Here is a 12,097-nt window from a genome sequence, read left to right as displayed (position 1 = left end):
TATTCTCTGCGTGGGAAATTAGGTTTAAGATGCATAGAGCGCTGTGGTTTCTACCTTGTCTTCGGAGCTTCATCGATATCTCTCTCATGACTTGCATTTGTTGAGCATTTCTAATTGTTACACAGATAGCGTTAATTGTTAAGACCTTATTACTAATATCAATGTCGAAATTTCATCATATGATGACTTGCTTATAGTAGAGTACTAACACATTTGTCTCTGTTGGTCTTTTTGCCGCAGGTGATATTTTGTTTCCACGCCCTGAATAGGTCATACCTGTAGAAGATGAAAAGATCCAGCGATAGGCTACATACTTCTGTAACTACTTGCGTTGTATGTTTTTTGTACAAGTTACCTATATATTCGATTATAATTTCAGTCTCTATGTAAAGAGCTTTAAAAGACTTAATTAGATACGTTGGAAAGAACCTTTTTCCATAACATGCCACAGCTCGTGTCTACTGACTTTCACAAAAGCTTTTTCATAATGTACGAACGTTATTGCGTCTCTTAAGTTAAATTCTTTTCCCTCCTCTACCAATTGCGTTCTTCTAGAATATATTATATGGTGGGACCGTCCTATTCTGAAGCGAGAATCCGTTGTTAAATAAAATATTAAATGGCTACTGGTGAATCTACCGGATTGCGTGATCGTGGCCCATGAAACTTTTTTTTCTGACTATCCGTCCAGAGTTGTATTGGACAAATACTGGGGTAATGCTGGTTCCACTCTGACTTGTCGACTGACCGCTTGCTTCTGCACGACTCCCCAGAACCAGGAGCACCTCCAGGAGGTGTCCACCCCAGCTCTGACCGAGGCGTGAAGAAGAAAAATGTTTTTTTGACTGCAGTCATGCAAAATGGAAGATTCAGAAGCAGCTAATCCGAACGGTCGTGGAAGCCTGCATTGGATGATAAAAATTTTGAATGCTCCGTTTATTCTAATTACACAACACATGCACAACGTGTCAATTGATAGCATTAACATCGCAGAAGAAGTAAATACCAAAAATGATTTGTAGGAATGGGGACAAGGGGGTTGTAGGTACAGGCAACTCGTATTAGCTTTGCCGTGAAGTGTTGAACGGCTTAGTGATTTTACGAGACACGCCACTAGTCAGCTCCCAATAAAAGGTCCGCTTTTCTTCAAACTGATAAAGAAAAAATTTTGTTTGACCGTTTGTTGTTACAGGATGCTAATTTCTCTCTTGGGAGGAAAATTGGCCTTCTTTTCTCCAGCTGGGTATGTGCATGTTCCAGAACCAGCAAAAGCAAAATGTGTACCTATATCGACAGCTGGTAAGTCGTATGCAATAAAATAAAATATGTTTGTAATCCACACTTATGCAGTATGCAACGTGGTACAGTACGCTAATATAATGCAGAACAACGCCTGCTCATGGCCATTAAATCCGGTTGATAAAATAAGTAAATAAAAATCGTGCAAATTTTTGTAACGCTGAAAACCCAGTTGGGTGCATCATTTACCGAAACGGTGTACGACAATTTTGTGAGACAACTCTCGTACAGTGATCATCAACTCGGACACCAGGAATGGATCTATTTCCGGTAAAATATATCTGTTGCAATTACACATCCAAAAATGGCTGTATCATACCGATTTGACATGTTAGGCCACAATGCACTGCAGTAGTAGTTTACAGGATATTATTGTGGCTAAGGGATGACCGAGAGAATATATTTAGCGAGCACTTACGGTCCCGGCGGTTTTTTCTGTTCATATATTTGAGGACGGGTCCCGACAAGTAATTCAGATATCTAGCTGACAAGCTTGTCTCGTCAAGAAGAAGCACTTAGCACAAAGAATAACTCAACGAAAATCACGCAAGCACAGACAATATGTTTACGCAGCACGACTAAAAATCGCAATGTTTCTACGCAACTGTCCTCACCATGTCTTGCGAATCACATTCTTGACAAATACGCCTGGTACCTAAATTAATGACCAACGGCCGCTTCCGACTATTCCAAAGCGCTTCCCAATACGTGGTTTTCCTGTTATCTTCAGAATTTACCACTACATCTGCGATGCAAAAGCAGAAGTACCATTCACAAGGATGTTTGCAATTTTTATCACTGAACACTTTAGTAATCAATACAAAATTTCTCCCTGAGATTTACTGATTACCTATTATGAAGGAATAACTTCTGGCGATTTCTCGAAATGAAGCCATGCTCTGTCAGAAGCCGTTATATCTGAGAGCAGCTACACGCAGGTGCCTACAGAATTGTGTAATACGTATCCATTAAAGGCAAGCAATCGACTCACACCCATACGCATACTTTTTCGATGAGTACAGTACGACTGTTCGGCCAGAGTGGTACCTCAGGTCATGTTATAGTGAGTTCTAAAATGACGGTGATGACCACTTATGGATACATATAGATCCGAAACATACACGTCTTGTGAATTTTGAATAACAATGAACTTCTAGCTGGACGAAAAACTTTGTATCAGACATTTGCTAAGACGTTCTGAGATTTATTTGCCGACACACTGAGTGGGTCAGGGGTAATTGTGGTGTGCAGATCTTCGATAAGGTGGAGTCTAAATACAGTGAGCATGGGGTAAGAGTAAGAAATAGTTGCGATGTATTCATGGAAACTATAGTTGGAGAAGATGACACATACATCACGATGAGGACTGACTTAACTGAGGAGGAATACATGCAGATGGCGAAGCTACGTTTCTATAGTGCGTCTAAGTGTGTATGCAGTAATATATCGAGAACAACCAAGCGAAATAACACCCTTGTGAAAACCATTCAAACACTTACAAAGCGAAACGTTACGTGATGGTATGGAAGCGTTGTAGACGTGGGACTGCACGCAGTTTCTAGGTCAGTGCCGTATGTGAAATATGAGGAAAACAGAATGTGCGATGAACTAATATCTACGGTAAGATATTCGATCCAAATTCAAGGACTAATTTACTACTGTCCCTGTACCCAAAAGTGAGGCATAGTGAATAGACAGAGCTAAAAAATTCTGGAAACTTAATCGTAAGACATCAGCTACACAACAGTATCGAAAAAATGTAACCATCAACATTCAGAGTGATTAGAGAAACTTCTTTCCACTGCCACGGAGCAGATAAATAATATTCACCTTGCTTCTTTCCCTTCAACATCTACAAAATTTCTTTTTTATTGTAATAAAATGTTAAGAAAGTCACATCGAGGTCAGAACTCCACTTCTTAAGAAAAATTTTGCAACAAATTCTTCATAAATATTTTCCATAGTATCCTGGAGAAATGAAAAATTTCAGGAAGACTTTATTTTCTCTACTGTCGACAGAATTTCTATAACAGAGACAGGTACCTATCTACATATATAATTGAATTAAACCGTGATGTGGGTGAACAGTCACTGAGCGCTATTTTTTTCAGCAATCATTGTGTAGCTGTTGGGAATTCAGCTATTATGTAACGTTTTGAAGATGGCAGTTTGTTTCGGTCGCTCGTAACTAATCGGCTTCCGATGTGCGACTAGCGATTGGTAGTCTTCACTTCCCATCGATCACCACTCAATCGCCAACTTCACAATAGCATGTAAGAGCTGGGTACACCGTAAACGCACATTTATCAGAACGAGGGCAGGCCATTTAGACCCGTATACACAGCTACACGCATTAACATAGAACAGATTCTCGTCCACTTTTTCAGTGTCAGTGCTATGTTATAGAGCTGCAAGAACTACATGTATTTAAAATGAAGCATAAGACTCAGAAGCTGAGAAGCACGTTAAAGCTGTTGACTACTTACATATTCGAAGACAGATGTACGCCTAATACCGACATGAGAAAAGTGTGCAAGACCGAGAAAATGTATGTGAATGTATGGGAGTGACACACACACTCAGACGCACATAGACACACACATACACACACACACACACACACACACAGACAGACACACACAGGCACACGCACACGCACAGAGAGGGAGAGAGAGCTAACTAATAAAACCGGAGTAAAAAGTGGCGGCTTTCCTGGCTAAGCACTGGAAATCTTGAGAGCTGTTACAAGTTCCGCTACGTCCTAACGACTAATGTTTTGTGATACCGAGACTGAGCAGAATCAGGAGCAATGCTGAAGATGTCCAACAAAGCTCTGGTCGAAATGATAGGAGCAGGAAGGTATGGCGGACAATAGCCACTGAAGCCGGAAGATTCACCAGCAGCAAAGACGTTCTGTCGTGAAAGATGTATGTGTATGATCAAAATTTTCAATACCTCGTTTAATGTAATTATGTAACAAATGATCGCAGATGACGGAGGTGTCTATAATAAGACTATACCGTTTTGTCAAAGGACCTGCAGAGGATTTATGATTGGTGTAGGGTCTGACAGTTTACCAGGACGTTAGATTCATTTCTAGGTGTTTTCAAAGAGACCCGATTGTCCTACTAGGTTAATACCAAACGTATGATCTCCTATGGTTTATAAGTACATAGACCTGTCCATTTCGACAATGGATTACATCAGTTTACTGCTTGAACATTTAGGTATTTTTCTACATAATTACCATTCCTGTCGATGCATTTTTGTAAACGCTGTGGCAGCTTTTGTATGCCCATATCATACCAGCTCGCTGCCATACTGTTCAGAAAGTTATGAACGTCTTTATTCACCTTGTCGTCGGAGCTGAATCACTTTCCAGCCTAATGTTCTTTTATCCTAGGGAGCAGGTGATTGTCACTGGGCGCCAAGTCAGGACTATAGGGTGAGTGGGTGATTATGTTCCACTGAAACTGTTGCAGGAGAGCAACGGTTTGCCGAGCGATGTGTGGGCGAGCGTTGTCATGTAGAATGTGTACGCCCCTCCTCAACATTCTTCTTCTACTATTCTGAATTGCAGGTTTGAGTTTTTTCAGAGTCTCACAGAACTTGTCAGCATTAACTGTGGTCCCACTGGGAATAAAGGCGACAAACAATACCCCTTTCCGATCCCAAACAACGGTTGTCATAACTTTACCGGCAGACTGTGTTTGTTTGAGTTTCCGCGGCTTTGGCGAAGGAGGATGCCGCCACTGGCGTGATTGCTGCTCGGTATCAGGTGTTAAGTGGTATGCCCAGGTTTTGTAGCCCGTGACAATTGAGTCCAGAAAGTTGTCCTGTTCGGCAGCAAGCGGTGAAGAAATGCGCGTGTAGCATCAACCCGTTGCCGCATGTGGTCCTCAGTCAGCATGCATGGCTCCCATCTTGCACACACCTTCCGGTAGTTCAGTGTCTTCGTTAAAATTCTGTGACCGGTGCTTCGAGAAACCTCAGAAACCAACATGCAGAGATCATCCAGGGTGATCCGCTGATCTTCGTGCATGCTTTGGTCAACCTTCAACACTGTCTAATCAGATAGTGACGGTCTCCCGCTCCTTTGTTGGTCGTGAATTTCGGTCCGACCACCTGCAAACTCTCTACTCCACTTACGAATATTTTTGACATCATGCACGGCTCTCAACACACTTCCGTCAATTGGCGATGGATTTCAATCGGGTCAGTGCCGTTTGCGTTTAAAAACCGAATAACTGTTCGCAATTCGGACTCGGTGGTAACATCCAACGGGAGCTTAGCAATCATATACAACCGCTCGCTCCCCGATAGGTCTGTACCTGCAGATTGGAAAACTGCGCAGGTCGCACCAGTGTTTGAGAAGGGTAGTAGGAGTATTCCATCGAACTACCGACCTATATCATCGACGTCAGTTTGCGTTAGGGTTTTGGAGCATATAATGTATTCAAAGATTATGAATCACCTAGAAGGGAACGATCTATTGATACATAATCAGCATGGTTTCAGAAAACATCGTTCTTGTGCAAGGCAGCTAGCACTTTATTCGCACGAAGTAATGGCCGCTTTCGACAGGGGATCTCACGTTGATTCCGTATTTCTAGATTTCCGGAAAGCTTTTGACACCGTTCCTCACAAGCGACTTCTAATCAAGCTGCGGGCCTATGGGGTATCGTCTCAGTTGTGCGAATGGATTCGTGATTTCCTGTCAGGATGGTCGCAGTTCGTAGTAATAGACGGCAAATCATCGAGTAAAACTGAAGTGATATCAACTGTTCCCCAGGGAAGCGTCCTGCGACCTCTGCTGTTCCTGATATATATAAATGACGTGGGTGACAATCTGAGAAGTTCCCTTAGGTTGCTCGCAGATGATGCTGTAATTTAGCGTCTAGTAAGGTCATCCGAAGACGAGTATCAGTTCCAAAGCGATTTATAAAAGATTGCTGTATAATGTGGCAGGTGGCAGTTGACGCTAAAAAACGAAAAGTGTGAGGTGTCCCACATGAGTTCCAAAAGAAACTCGTTGGAATTCGAGTACTCGATAAATAGTACAATACTCAAGGCTGTCAATTCAACTACGTACCTGGATGTTAAAATTACGAACAACTTCAGTTGGAAACACCACATAGATAATATTGTGGGAAAGGCGAGACAAAGGTTGCGTTTCATTGGCAGGACACTTATAAGATGCAACAAGTCGACTAAAGATACATATTCCACTACACTCGTTCGTCCTCTGTTAGATTATTGCTGCGCGGTGTGCGATCCTTACCAGGTGGGATTGACGGAGGACATCGAAAGGGTACAAAAAAGGGCAGCTCGTTTTGTATTATCACGTAATAGGGAAAGAGTGTGGCAGATATGATATGCGAGTTGGGATGGAAGTCATTAAAGCAAAGACGTTTTTCGTCGCGGCGAGATCTATTTACAAAATTTGAGTCACCATCTTTCTCTTCCGAATGCGAAAATATTTTGTTGACCCCAACCTACATGGGTAGGAATGATCATCAAAATAATGTAGGAGAAATCAGAGCTCGAACAGAGTGGTTTAGGCGTTCGATTTTCCCGCGAGCTGTTCGGGAGTGGAATGGTAGGGAGATAGTATGATTGTGGTTCGATGAACACTCTGCCATGTACTTAAATGTGAATTGCAGAGTAATGATGTAGATGTAGATGTAGATGTAGAGCTCCATTCTCAACGGCTGACAAGCCAAGTCTGAGCGCCTCAGCGCGGCGTGCGCATGTTTACACACAGCGCGAGAAGCACTCTCCATAACAGTATGACAAACTGCCACACAGAGTTCTGTACGTATAAAAAAATAGTAGACCTCACTTTTGGGATTACTCTCGTACCTTACTTAACAGGCAAACAGAAAATCCGGTGCTACCTTAACTGGAATGACACCATAAAGCAAATAGTAGGGAACGCATATACCAAAACGAGATTCACATTACGAGTTTTAAGGAAATGTAACACATCTAAAAGAGAAGTGCCTAGCAAAATATTTGTTCGAACGATTCTCGAATACTGCACATCGCCCTGGGACCCTTACCAGGTAGGACTAGAAGAAGAGGGAGAAAGAAAATATTCAACGAACAGTGGAATGCTTCGTCACTGGATCGTTTAGTCGACGCTGGAGCTTTACAGACATGCGCAACTAACTGCAGTGGCCGACGCAACAAGAGAGGCATTGTCCATCACACTGTGGTTTACCTCTGAGTTTCCAGGAGAGTACTTTCCACGAAGAGTCGAACAATACAGGTACTTCCTTCCACATCGGGAAAAAAACATACCGAGAAATTAGAGAAGTCAAAGCTAATAAAGTCGTATAACGAAATCTGTTTTACCCAGGCGCCATTCGTGAATGGAACGGAAATGGGGGAACCATTTAATGGTATCAGAATTACCTGTCGTCACCCACCATTAGGTGGGGAAAGGAGTACTGATGTAGGTGTGGGATACAAACACAATCTATTCATTAGTAATTAATTATATTACCTAATTGGTACACAGCAAGAATTAGTCGTAGAAATGGGTCGTGAAGGGTCGGGAAGATTTTGGGGGGGGGGGGGGGGAGAATGGATTGCCGTCACAGGTTATTTTTGCTGGGCCAAGTGAAAGGCATAGAGCTTTGATGATACATACCAATAGTCCACATCCACACATGCTCTGCTTTATTTTACAGCTAGTCCATACCCATACATACTCTGCTTTATTTCAAACTAATAACCGAACTCTTGCGTCTGTCTGCTTAGCTTAAGAGAACTGGCGTTGAGAAGATAATTTATATCTAAGAAGGAAACCTGCCCCCTCACTCCCCATTGGTTAGGCCATACCACAGAAGTAGGAAAAACAATTAATATACGTTTATTAGCAGTTGGTGAGTCATGTATCAACACATTGTCCAGTTAATGAAGAAAAATTAGGGAAAAAGTTCTCTGTAGATCAAATGACAGTGCTGTGGTACAAGACAGTGCCATGAACAACACACTGAAACACCTGACGGCAGAAAAGGTGGAGCTTGTGAGTAGGGGTGCGTTGAGAACTCCATTTCTTGAATTTTTCGTGAATGACAAAAAACCGGCATGGGTAATTGACTTCGGATATCCTGTACACTAGCTGAGTGTACGAGATTATTTCACTGAGCTCGTGTGTACAAAATGGTGTTGTCTTTATTTCATGAAGTGAGAACATATTTATCTAAAATACCATACGGAAGGTCCTGTCCCAAGTGTAACATGTTGTCCGTATGTGTTCGACAGTGTCGAAGTCATTGTCCCTGTTATCAATGGCAGAAAACATTCCAGAGCATGAGGGTTACGAAATGGATTACCGTAGCCTCGGGTTTCCCATCATCTGGAGAGGGTGTGTGGGAAATGTCTCCACTCAGTGTATCTCACCCTACAAGTGCCAGAAAATTTTGAGTGGAACAGATTTATGTAGTCTACAGTAAAGCTATTAATAAGAGAAGTCTAATGAGTGTCTGTACGTCCATTAATTCATCATTGACTACAACTTTACACAACTTTACAATACGCGTTTAGCGGTAGACAGCAGCAGGGTGCCACATTTACTTTCCATTTTTTTCCTACCATCACTACAAAGTCCACTGATTACATCCCAAGTTTTCGCCATTATTTATTGGAATGCATTTAACACAAATTCTCCCTCAACATGCACAAGTAGGTGGTGACTTGATAAACATAAAGTCGGTCGCTACGTGAATGCGAGCTCAATGAAGTTATTTAGTGCACCCACATAAGGCAACTGGACAGTAAATGACGGGGAGATGTAGTCTGTCAGTAAACTGAACAGCGAGTATCGCTCGTGATAGAGGAAGTCACTTTTATTTGAAGAGCCCTACAATTGTCGTACAGGATGACTAAGAATCTGTTTCCTCTCTAGCAGTGTAGAACACTGTGCAGGATTCTATGTATACGCCATTAACATTGGTTTCTTGCCTTGGCATTATTAGTAACTCCTATATGTGTCACATATAGTGTTATGTTTCAATATTCACAATCTATAAATACGTATACTGAGGTAGAGCAATAAACTGTTTTTCAATTCCGCTGCGACAATGCGGATAATAAGCTTTTGGTTATCAGACGAACCCTTATCTATAGGTAAAGTTCTGAAAAGTGAAGGGTTGACCCTCCCACCCATCATTCTCTTCCGATCGGGAACTCTGTGCAAAACATCCGTTCTGTACAAGACTGGTATCTTTCTCATGCCAACCAGTTCATCGTATGTGTAATTTAAAGTGACACTTCAAGGGCATCTGTAAGTAGGCTGTTTAGGTTTTTTTATTGGTAACGCGACCTCTGTATGAAAATCACCGGCTGTGCTGTGTGCAGCCTGTGGCTGCTTTGCATTGTTGTAATACTCGCCATTGTAGTGTTAGCCAGCTGGCTGTGAACAGCGCGTAGCGTTGCGCAGTTGGAGGTGAGCCGCCAGCAGTGGTGGATGTGGGGAGAGAGATGGCGGAGTTTTGAAATTTGTCATGAACTGCTATATTTATATATGATGATATCAAGGTAAATACATTGTTTGTTCTCTATTAATATCTTTCATTTGCTAACTATCCCTATAAGTAGTTAGTGCCTTCCATAGTTTGAAACTTTTATTTAGCTGGCAGTAGTGGCGCTCGCTGTATTGCAGTAGCTTGAGCAGCGAAAATTTTTGTGAGGTAAGTGATTTGTGAAAGGTATAGTTTAATGTTAGTCAGGCCATTCTTTTGTAGGGAATTTTGAAAGTCAGATTGCGTTGCGCTAACAAAATATTGTGTGTCAGCTTAAGCACAGTCTTGTATAATTGTTCATAAGGGGACGTTTCACATCATAACACACCTTAAAAGTATGCAGATCTAAATTTCCAAACAATGTTTTGCGGAGTTTCCTGAAAAGATGAAAAATGGAAAAAACCTATGTTTTCTTTAATAACAGGCGAAATGCCTGCAACTCAGGTACATGTACAAATCCTACATGTACAAATTCTACTGACCAAAACGTGGTGCAATTGAACAGACGTTGAACGTTATTTCGCTTAGAATAGCCTTAGATCAAAGAAGGTCACCTCGTTTTGTACCGTCGCGAAACAGGGTGGCAGTCAATAAAGCAAAGATTTTTTATGTTGCGGCCCGATCCCCTCACGAAATTACAACCACAAACTTATTCCACCGATTGTGAAAATATTATGTTGGCGACGTATAGTGAAATGATCATCATAAAAAGTAGAAGTAATCAGAGCTCGCACGAAAAGATTTAAGTGTTCTTTTTTCCCAATCGCTGTTCAAGATTGGAACGGTTGTGAAACAACGTGACGTTGCTTCGATGAACCCTTTACCATCTACATCTACATCTACATGGATAATCTTCAAATCGGATCCCATACCGTGCAAATAAGATCCCACACCGTGCAAAAGTATTCTAAAAAGGGACGGACAAGCGTAGTTTAGACGGTCTCCTTAGTAGGTCTGTTATATTTTCTACGAGTCTAGCCAACAAAACGCCGTCTTTGATTAGCCTTCCCACAACATATTTTATGTGTTCATTCCAAATTAAGTTGTTAGTAATAGTAATTCTCAGGTATTTAGTTAAATTTACGGCTTTTAGATTTGACTGATTTATCAGGTAAACGATGTTTAACGGATTCCATTTAGCACTCATGTGGAGCCCTCAAACTTTTCGTTATTTAGGGTAAACTGCCAAGCTTAGCACCACACAGACAACTATTCTAAATCGTTTTCCAATTAGTTTTGATCCTCTGATGACTTTATTAGTCGCTAAACGACAGTGTCATCTGCAAACAACAAACGACGGCTGCTCAGACCGTCTCCCAAATCGTTTGTATAGATAAGGAACAGCAAAGGGCCTATAACACAACATTGGCAACGCCAGAAATCACTTCTGATTTACTCGATGACTTTCCGCCAGTTACTACGAACTGTGGCCACTCTGCCACGAAGTCACAAAGGGCAAATGGCTCTGAGCACTATGGGATTTAACTTCTGACGTCCTCAGTCCCATAGAACCTAGAACTACTTAGACCTAACTAACCTAAGGACATCACACACATCCATGCCCGAGGCAGGATTCGAACCTGCGACCGTAGCGGTAGCGTGGTTCCAGATTGTAGCGCCTAGAACCGCTCGGTCTCTACGGCCGGCAGAATATCACAAACCAAGTCACATAACTGACACGATATTTCAGAGGCATGCAATTTCCCTACAAGCTACGAGCCGTTTCTATGGTACGGTGTCAAAACCCTTCCGGAAATCCGGAAATAAGGAATCAGTCTGAAATCCCTTGTCAATAGCACTCAACACTTCATGTGAATAAAGAGCTAGTTGTGTTTGACAAGAACGATGTTTTCTAATCCCATGTTTAATGAGTGTCAATAGACCGTTTCATTCGAGGTGATTCATAATGTTGAACACAATATATGCTCCAGAATCCTGCTGCATATCGACGTTAATGATGTGGGCCTGTAATTATGTGGATTACTCGTACTACCTATAATGAATATTGATTCGACCTGTGTAAGTTTCCAGTCTTTGGGTACGGATCTTTCGTCGAGCGAACGGTTGTAGATGATTGTTAACTATGGAGCTAATGTATCAGAATACTCTGGAAAGACTAATTGGTATGCAGTCTGGACCAGAAGACTTTCTTGTATTAAGTGATGTAAGTGGCTTCATTACTCCGAGGATATTTACTTCTATGTTACTCATGTTGGCAGCCGTTCTTGGTTCGAATGTCTAAGTATTTACTACCTCGTCTTTTGTGA

This window comes from Schistocerca americana, chromosome 6, assembly GCF_021461395.2.
Source record: "Schistocerca americana isolate TAMUIC-IGC-003095 chromosome 6, iqSchAmer2.1, whole genome shotgun sequence".
In the NCBI taxonomy this organism is placed as follows: Eukaryota; Metazoa; Arthropoda; class Insecta; order Orthoptera; family Acrididae; genus Schistocerca; species Schistocerca americana.
The sequence above is the reverse complement of the archived record's forward strand: the minus strand, read 5'-3'. Positions refer to the sequence as shown.